Source organism: Somniosus microcephalus, unplaced genomic scaffold (genome assembly GCF_052327205.1).
Source record: "Somniosus microcephalus isolate GS21.2 unplaced genomic scaffold, FLI_Smic_1.0 unresolved_chr1, whole genome shotgun sequence".
Lineage (NCBI taxonomy): Eukaryota > Metazoa > Chordata > Chondrichthyes > Squaliformes > Somniosidae > Somniosus > Somniosus microcephalus.
Genome location: NW_028225179.1, coordinates 36631405 through 36639923, shown reverse-complemented (window position 1 = coordinate 36639923; position 8519 = coordinate 36631405). Strand labels below are relative to the sequence as shown.

Genomic DNA, 8519 nt, shown 5'->3' with positions numbered 1-8519 from the left:
CCCCCCGCGCTCCCTTCCCCCCCCCCTCGCGCTCCCTTCCCCCCCCGCGCTCCCTTCCCCCCCCGCGCTCCCTTCCCCCCCCCGCGCTCCCTTCCCCCCCCGCGCTCCCTTCCCCCCCCGCGCTCCCTTCCCCCCCCGCGCTCCCTTCCCCCCCCCGCGCTCCCTTCCCCCCCCGCGCTCCCTTCCCCCCCCCCGCGCTCCCTTCCCCCCCCCGCGCTCCCCCGCGCTCCTTCCCCCCCCGCGCTCCCTTCCCCCCCCCGCGCTCCCTTCCCCCCCCGCGCTCCCTTCCCCCCCCGCGCTCCCTTCCCCCCCCGCGCTCCCTTCCCCCCCCGCGCTCCCTTCCCCCCCCGCGCTCCCTTCCCCCCCCCGCGCTCCCTTCCCCCCCCGCGCTCCCTTCCCCCCCCGCGCTCCCTTCCCCCCCGCGCTCCCTTCCCCCCCCGCGCTCCCTTCCCCCCCCGCGCTCCCTTCCCCCCCCGCGCTCCCTTCCCCCCCCGCGCTCCCTTCCCCCCCCGCGCTCCTTCCCCCCCGCGCTCCCTTCCCCCCCCGCGCTCCCTTCCCCCCCCGCGCTCCCTTCCCCCCCCGCGCTCCCTTCCCCCCCCGCGCTCCCTTCCCCCCCCGCGCTCCCTTCCCCCCCCGCGCTCCCTTCCCCCCCGCGCTCCCTTCCCCCCCGCGCTCCCTTCCCCCCCCGCGCTCCTTCCCCCCCGCGCTCCCTTCCCCCCCCCGCGCTCCCTTCCCCCCCCGCGCTCCCTTCCCCCCGCGCTCCCTTCCCCCCCCGCGCTCCCTTCCCCCCCCTCGCTCCCTTCCCCCCCCCGCGCTCCCTTCCCCCCCCGCGCTCCCTTCCCCCCCCGCGCTCCCTTCCCCCCCCGCGCTCCCTTCCCCCCCCGCGCTCCCTTCCCCCCCGCGCTCCCTTCCCCCCCCGCGCTCCCTTCCCCCCCCGCGCTCCCTTCCCCCCCGCGCTCCCTTCCCCCCCCGCGCTCCCTTCCCCCCCCGCGCTCCCTTCCCCCCCCGCGCTCCCTTCCCCCCCCGCGCTCCCTTCCCCCCCGCGCCCTCCCCCCCCGCGCTCCCTTCCCCCCCCGCGCTCCCTTCCCCCCCGCGCTCCCTTCCCCCCCCGCGCTCCCTTCCCCCCCCCGCGCTCCCTTCCCCCCCCGCGCTCCCTTCCCCCCCCCGCGCTCCCTTCCCCCCCCCGCGCTCCTTCCCCCCCGCGCTCCCTTCCCCCCCCGCGCTCCCTTCCCCCCCCGCGCTCCCTTCCCCCCCGCGCTCCCTTCCCCCCCCGCGCTCCCTTCCCCCCCCCGCGCTCCCTTCCCCCCCCGCGCTCCCTTCCCCCCCCGCGCTCCCTTCCCCCCCCGCGCTCCCTTCCCCCCCCCGCGCTCCCTTCCCCCCCCGCGCTCCCTTCCCCCCCGCGCTCCCTTCCCCCCCGCGCTCCTTCCCCCGCGCTCCTTCCCCCCCGCGCTCCCTTCCCCCCCGCGCTCCCTTCCCCCCCCGCGCTCCCTTCCCCCCCCGCTCTCCCCCTCCCCCCCCGCGCTCCCTTCCCCCCCCCGCGCTCCCTTCCCCCCCGCGCTCCCTTCCCCCCCCGCGCTCCCTTCCCCCCCCCGCGCTCCCTTCCCCCCCCGCGCTCCCTTCCCCCCCCCGCGCTCCCTTCCCCCCCCGCGCTCCCTTCCCCCCCCGCGCTCCCTTCCCCCCCCGCGCTCCCTTCCCCCCCCGCGCTCCCTTCCCCCCCGCGCTCCCTTCCCCCCCGCGCTCCCTTCCCCCGGCCTCCCCCGCTCCTCCCTTCCCCCCCCGCGCTCCCTTCCCCCCCGCGCTCCCTTCCCCCCCCGCGCTCCCTTCCCCCCCCCGCGCTCCCTTCCCCCCCCGCGCTCCCTTCCCCCCCGCGCTCCCTTCCCCCCGCGCTCCCTTCCCCCCCCGCGCTCCCTTCCCCCCCCGCGCTCCTTCCCCCCGCTCCCTTCCCCCCCGCGCTCCCTTCCCCCCCCGCGCTCCCTTCCCCCCCGCGCTCCCTTCCCCCCCGCGCTCCCTTCCCCCCCCGCGCTCCCTTCCCCCCCCGCGCTCCCTTCCCCCCCCGCGCTCCCTTCCCCCCCCGCGCTCCCTTCCCCCCCCGCGCTCCCTTCCCCCCCCGCGCTCCCTTCCCCCCCGCGCTCCCTTCCCCCCCCGCGCTCCCTTCCCCCCCCGCGCTCCCTTCCCCCCCCGCGCTCCCTTCCCCCCCGCGCTCCCTTCCCCCCCGCGCTCCCTTCCCCCCCCGCGCTCCCTTCCCCCCCCGCGCTCCCTTCCCCCCCCGCGCTCCCTTCCCCCCCCGCGCTCCCTTCCCCCCCCGCGCTCCCTTCCCCCCCGCGCTCTCCCCTTCCCCCCCCGCGCTCCCTTCCCCCCCCGCGCTCCCTTCCCCCCCCGCGCTCCGCTCCTTCCCCCCCGCGCTCCCTTCCCCCCCCGCGCTCCCTTCCCCCCCCGCGCTCCCTTCCCCCCCCGCGCTCCCTTCCCCCCCCGCGCTCCCTTCCCCCCCGCGCTCCCTTCCCCCCCCGCGCTCCTTCCCCCCCCGCGCTCCCTTCCCCCCCCGCGCTCCCTTCCCCCCCCGCGCTCCCTTCCCCCCCCGCGCTCCCTTCCCCCCCCGCGCTCCCTTCCCCCCCCGCGCTCCCTTCCCCCCCCGCGCTCCCTTCCCCCCCCGCGCTCCCTTCCCCCCCGCGCTCCCTTCCCCCCCGCGCTCCCTTCCCCCCCCGCGCTCCCTTCCCCCCCCGCGCTCCCTTCCCCCCCCGCGCTCCCTTCCCCCCCGCGCTCCCTTCCCCCCCCGCGCTCCCTTCCCCCCCCGCGCTCCCTTCCCCCCCCGCGCTCCCCTTCCCCCCCGCGCTCCCTTCCCCCCCCGCGCTCCCTTCCCCCCCCGCGCTCCCTTCCCCCCCGCGCTCCCTTCCCCCCCGCGCTCCCTTCCCCGCCCCTCCCCCCGCGCTCCCTTCCCCCCCCGCGCTCCCTTCCCCCCCCCGCGCTCCCTTCCCCCCCCGCGCTCCCTTCCCCCCCCGCGCTCCCTTCCCCCCCCCGCGCTCCCTTCCCCCCCCCGCGCTCCCTTCCCCCCCCCGCGCTCCCTTCCCCCCCGCGCTCCCTTCCCCCCCCGCGCTCCCTTCCCCCCCGCGCTCCCTTCCCCCCCGCGCTCCCTTCCCCCCCGCGCTCCCCTTCCCCCCCCCGCGCTCCCTTCCCCCCCCCGCGCTCCCTTCCCCCCCCCGCGCTCCCTTCCCCCCCCCCGCGCTCCCTTCCCCCCCCCGCGCTCCCTTCCCCCCCCCCGCGCTCCCTTCCCCCCCCCGCGCTCCCTTCCCCCCCCCGCGCTCCCTTCCCCCCCCCGCGCTCCCTTCCCCCCCCCCGCGCTCCTTCCCCCCCCCGCGCTCCCTTCCCCCCCCCGCGCTCCCTTCCCCCCCCGCGCTCCCTTCCCCCCCCGCGCTCCCTTCCCCCCCCCCGCGCTCCCTTCCCCCCCCCGCGCTCCCTTCCCCCCCCCGCGCTCCCTTCCCCCCCCCCGCGCTCCCTTCCCCCCCCGCGCTCCCTCCCCCCCCCGCGCTCCCTCCCCCCCCCCGCGCTGCCTCGACCCCCTCGCCCCCCCTCAATTCAATTCAATTCAAATCGCTTTATTGGCATGATGACCAGGTACATCTTATGTTGCCAAAGCATCGAAAAACATTTATGGTTGAACACATAAACGCAGGTCTATCCATACAGTGTATAAACAGATATATCCCTGAGTGTATAAATATACATTCATATAATTTGTATATACTCTTTTCTTAGATTTAATGGTTGTCCCTCTCTCCCCCGCTCTGTGTGTCTGTCTCGCCCTCCCTCTCTCTCGCCCTCCCTCTCTCTCGCCCTCCCTCTGTCTCGCCCGCCCTCTGTCTCGCCCGCCCTCTGTCTCTCTCTCTCCCCCCCCCCTCTCTCCCTCTCCCGCCTTCCGTCTCACTCTCTCTCTCTCTCTACGCAGGGTTCTCTTCCCCCCAGAGAAGATGATCAGTGTCCCTCCGCGCTATTACTGCATCATTGAAAACCCGGTGTTGCGAGACGATGATTCGAAGCCGGTGTTTGATGAGTTTGGTCAAGTGAAGCTGCGACATGCAGACCAAGAGTTCCGCCTGGCCCAGGACCCCTTCCCCCTTTACCCTGGGGAGCAGCTCATGAAGGTCAGTGATGGGGTCGTGCGGGGGGGAGCGATACACAGACACCGACTCTCCCCGGGATACGGGTCCCCCGCAGGCACCGGCTCTCACCGGGGTACGGGTCCCCGCGGGCACCAGCTCTCCCCGGGGTACGGGTCCCCGCGGGCACCGACTCTGCCCGGGGTACGGGTCCCCGCGGGCACTGACTCTCCCCGGGGTACGGGTCCCCGCGGGCGCCGACTCTCCCCGGGGTACGGGTCCCTGCGGGCACCGACTCTCCCCCGGGGTACAGGTCCCCGCGGGCACCGACTCTCCATGGGGTACGGGTCCCCGCGGGCTCCGACTCTCCCCGGGGTACGGGTCCCTGCGGGCACCGACTCTGCCCGGGGTACAGGTCCGCACGGGTGCCGACTCTCCCCGGGGTATGGGTCCCCGCGGGCTCTGACTCTCCCCGGGGTATGGATCCCCTTGGGCACCGACTCTCACCGGAGTTTGCCTTTCGGGCTTCCCACTCTAACCCCTCTCTCTCGCTCTCAGATGGTGACGGCCCTACAGATTGTGATGACCAACACGGCCCTTCACCTCCAGGCCCTGCTGGACTTTGAGGACGAAGATGGGGATAAGCGAGTGGCCGGAGACGAGTGGCTCTTTGAAGGCCCAGGTACGGCTCATCCAATCCTCCAATCAGACAGCACAGAAGGAGGCCATTCGGCCCATCGTGCCTGTGCCGGCTCTTTGAACGAGCTCTCAAATTAGTCCCACTCCCCGCACTGCGCTCTCCCCGTAGTCCTGCAAATTTTTCCCTTCGTGTATTTATCCAATTCCCTTTTGAAAGTTACTATTGAATCTGCTTCCACCGCCCTTTCAGGCAGCGCATTCCAGATCACAACAACTCGCTGCGTTAAAAAACATTCTCCTCATCTCCCCCTCTGGTTCTTTTGACAATTACCTTAAATGTGTGTCCTCTGATTATTGACCCTCCCACCAGTGGAAAGTTACTCGATCAAAACCCCTCGATTAAATCTCCCCTTAACCTTCTCTGCTCTAAGGAGAACAACCCCAGCTTCTCCAGTCTCTCCACATCACTGAAGTCCCTCATCCCCTGGTACCATTCTGGTCAATCTCCCCTTAACCTTCTCTGCTCTAAGGAGAACAACCCCAGCTTCTCCAGTCTCTCCACATCACTGAAGTCCCTCATCCCCTGGTACCATTCTGGTCAATCTCCCCTTAACCTTCTCTGCTCCAAGGAGAACAATCCCAGCTTCTCCAGTCTCTCCACCTCACTGAAGTCCCTCATCCCTGGTACCATTCTGGTCAATCTCTCCCTTGACCTTCTCTGCTCCAAGGAGAACAGCCCCAGCTTCTCCAGTCTCTCCACCTCACTGAAGTCCCTCATCCCCGGTACCATTCTGGTCAATCTCTCCCTTAACCTTCTCTGCTCCAAGGAGAACAACCCCAGCTTCTCCAGTCTCTCCACATCACTGAAGTCCCTCATCCCTGGAACCATTCTGGTCAATCTCCCCTTAACCTTCTCTGCTCTAAGGAGAACAATCCCAGCTTCTCCAGTCTTTCCATGTCACTGAAGTCCCTCATCCCCTGGTACCATTCTGGTAAATCTCCCCTTAACCTTGTCTGCTCTAAGGAGAACAACCCCAGCTTCTCCAGTCTCTCCACATCACTGAAGTCCCTCATCCCTGGTACCATTCTGGTCAATCTCCTCTCCACCCTCTCCAAGGCCTTGACATCCTTCCTAAAGTGCGGTGCCCAGAATTGGACACAATACTCCAGCTGGGGTCGAAACAGTGATTTCACAGAAATCACAGAAACCCCACAGTGCAGATAGAGGCCATTTCGGCCCATCGAGCCTGCACCGACACATATCCCACCTGATCCCCGTAACCCCTACACCAACGCATATCCCACCCTATCCCCGTAACCCCACATATTTAATCCCCCTAACACTAAGGGTCAATTTATCATAGCCAATCAACCTAACCCGCACATCTTTGGACTGTGGGAGGAAACCGGAGCACCAGGAGAAAAGCCACGCAAACACGGGGAGAATGTCTGTGTGGAGTTTGCACAGTCACCCAAGGCCGGATTCGAACCCGGGTCCCTGGCGCTGTGAGGCGCTTGATTTATAAAGTGTTTAGCAAAAACTTGCTTGCTTTTGTACTCTCAGCCTCTATGAATAAAGCGAAGGATCCAGTGTGCTTTTTAACAGCCTTCTCTACTTGTCCTGCCACCTTCGAAGATTTGTGTACATACACCCCCAGGTCTCGCTGTTCCTGCACCCCCTTTAAAATTGTACCCTTTAGTTCATATTGCCTCTCCTCATTCTTCCTACCAAATGAATCACTTCACACTTCTCTGTGTTAAACTGCATCTGCCACCAGTCTGCCCATTTGACCAGTCTGGCTATGTCCTCCTGAAGTCTGTTACTATCCTCCTCGCTGTTTACTAGATTTCCGAGTTTCGTGTCCTCTGCAAACTTTGACGTCATGTTCTATGTACACAAGTCCAGGCCATTAATACATACATCAAAAAGAGCAGTGGTCCTAATACTGACACCCGGGGGACACCACTGTATACTTCCCTCCAGTCTGAAAAACAACCGCTCACCACGATTCTCTGCTTTCTGTCCCTTCGCCAATGTTGTATCCACGCTGCCACTGACCCTTTATTCCCATGGGCTTCACATAAGAACATAAATAGGAACAGGAGTCGGCCATTCGGCCCCTCGAGCCGGCTCCGCCATTCAAAATAAGATCATGGCTGATCTTCTACCTGATCTCCACTTTCCTGCCCGATCCCCATATCCCTTGATTCCCTTTATATTCAAAAATCTATCGATCTCAGCCCTGAATATACTCAACGACTGAGCCTCCACAGCCCTCTGGGGCAGAGAATTCCAAAGATTCACCGCCCTCTGAGTGAAGAAATTTCTCCTCATCTCAGTCCTAAATGGCCGACCCCTTATCTTTAGACCGTGACCCCGTGTTCTAGACTCCCCCAGCCAGGGGAAACATCCTCCCTGTTAATTTTGCTAACAAGTCTATTATGTGGCACTTTATCAAATACCTTCTGAAAGTCCATGTACACAACATCCACCACACTACCCTCATCCACCCTCTCCGTTACTTCATCAAAGAACTCGATCAAGTTAGTCGAACACAATTTGGCCGCAACAAATCCTGACTGACGCCCGCTCTCCCTCCCGCAGGAACCTACATTCCACGTAAGCAGGTTGAGGTTATGGAGACGATTCAAGCCACGGTGATCCGCCACAACCAGGCGATTCGCCTGAGGGCGCGGAAAGAGATGAAGGACAGGGAAGGACATGATCGAGTGACTGGTGAGCAACGTTCCCCTCGAGCTGCGCGGCCGCGTGGCGGGCTGGAGCTCTGGCGCAGGCTGCGTGGCGGGCTGGAGCTCTGGCGCAGGCTGCGTGGCGGGCTGGAGCTCTGGCGCAGGCTGCGTGGCGGGCTGGAGCTCTGGCGCGGGCTGGAGCTCTCGGCGCAGGCCGCGTCATTTTTTATTTGTTTATGGGATGTGGGCGTCGCTGGCAACGTCAGCATTTATTGCCCATCCCTAATTGCCCTTGAGAAGGTGGTGGTGAGCCGCCTTCTTGAACCGCTGCAGTCCGTGTGGTGACGGTACTCCCACGGAGCTGTTAGGGAGGGAGTTCCAGGATTTTGACCCAGCGACGATGAAGGATCGGCGATATATTTCTAAGTCAGGATGGTGTGTGACTCGGAGGGGAACTTGGAGGTGGTGGTGTTCCCATGCGCCTGCTGCCCTTGTCCTTCTAGGTGGTGGAGGTCGCGGGTTTGGGAGGTGCTGCTGAAGAAGCCTTAGCGAGTTGCTGCAGTGCATCTTGTAGATGGTACACACTGCAGCCACGGTGCGCCGGTGGTGGAGGGAGTGAATGTTGAAGGTGGTGGATGGGGTGCCAATCAAGCGGGCTGCTTTGTCCCGGATGGTGTCGAGCTTCTTGTGTTGTTGGAGCTGCACTCATCCAGGCAAGTGGAGAGTATTCCATCACACTCCTGACTTGTGCCTTGTAGATGGTGGAAAGGCTTTGGGGAGTCAGGAGGTGAGACACTCACCGCAGAATACCCAGCCTCTGACCTGCTCTTGTTGCCACAGTATTTATGTGGCTGGTCCAGTTAAGTTTCTGGTCAATGGTGGCCCCCAGGATGTTAATGGTGGGGGATTCGGCGATGGTAATGCCATTGAATGTCAAGGGGCAGTGGTTAGACTCTCGCTTGGAGATAGTCATTGCCTGGCACTTCTGTGGCACGAATGCTACCTGCCACTTATCAGCCCAAGACTGAACGTCGTCCAGGTCTTGTTGCATGCTGGCATGGACTGCTTCATTATCTGAGGAGTTGTGAATGGCACGGA

The 8519-nt window shown here is 66.3% G+C and overlaps 1 pseudogene across 1 annotated transcript in view; it reads left to right on the top strand.

Moving 5' to 3' along the window:
* Positions 1-8519, top strand: part of LOC147094620 (major vault protein-like) — a 30193-nt pseudogene that overhangs the window by 2265 nt on the left and 19409 nt on the right. Inside the window, exons 2-4 of the transcript XR_015074673.1 lie at positions 3941-4136; positions 4650-4773; positions 7336-7467. The product of XR_015074673.1 is annotated as a major vault protein-like (transcript). The remainder of the gene's footprint in view (positions 1-3940; positions 4137-4649; positions 4774-7335; positions 7468-8519) is intronic.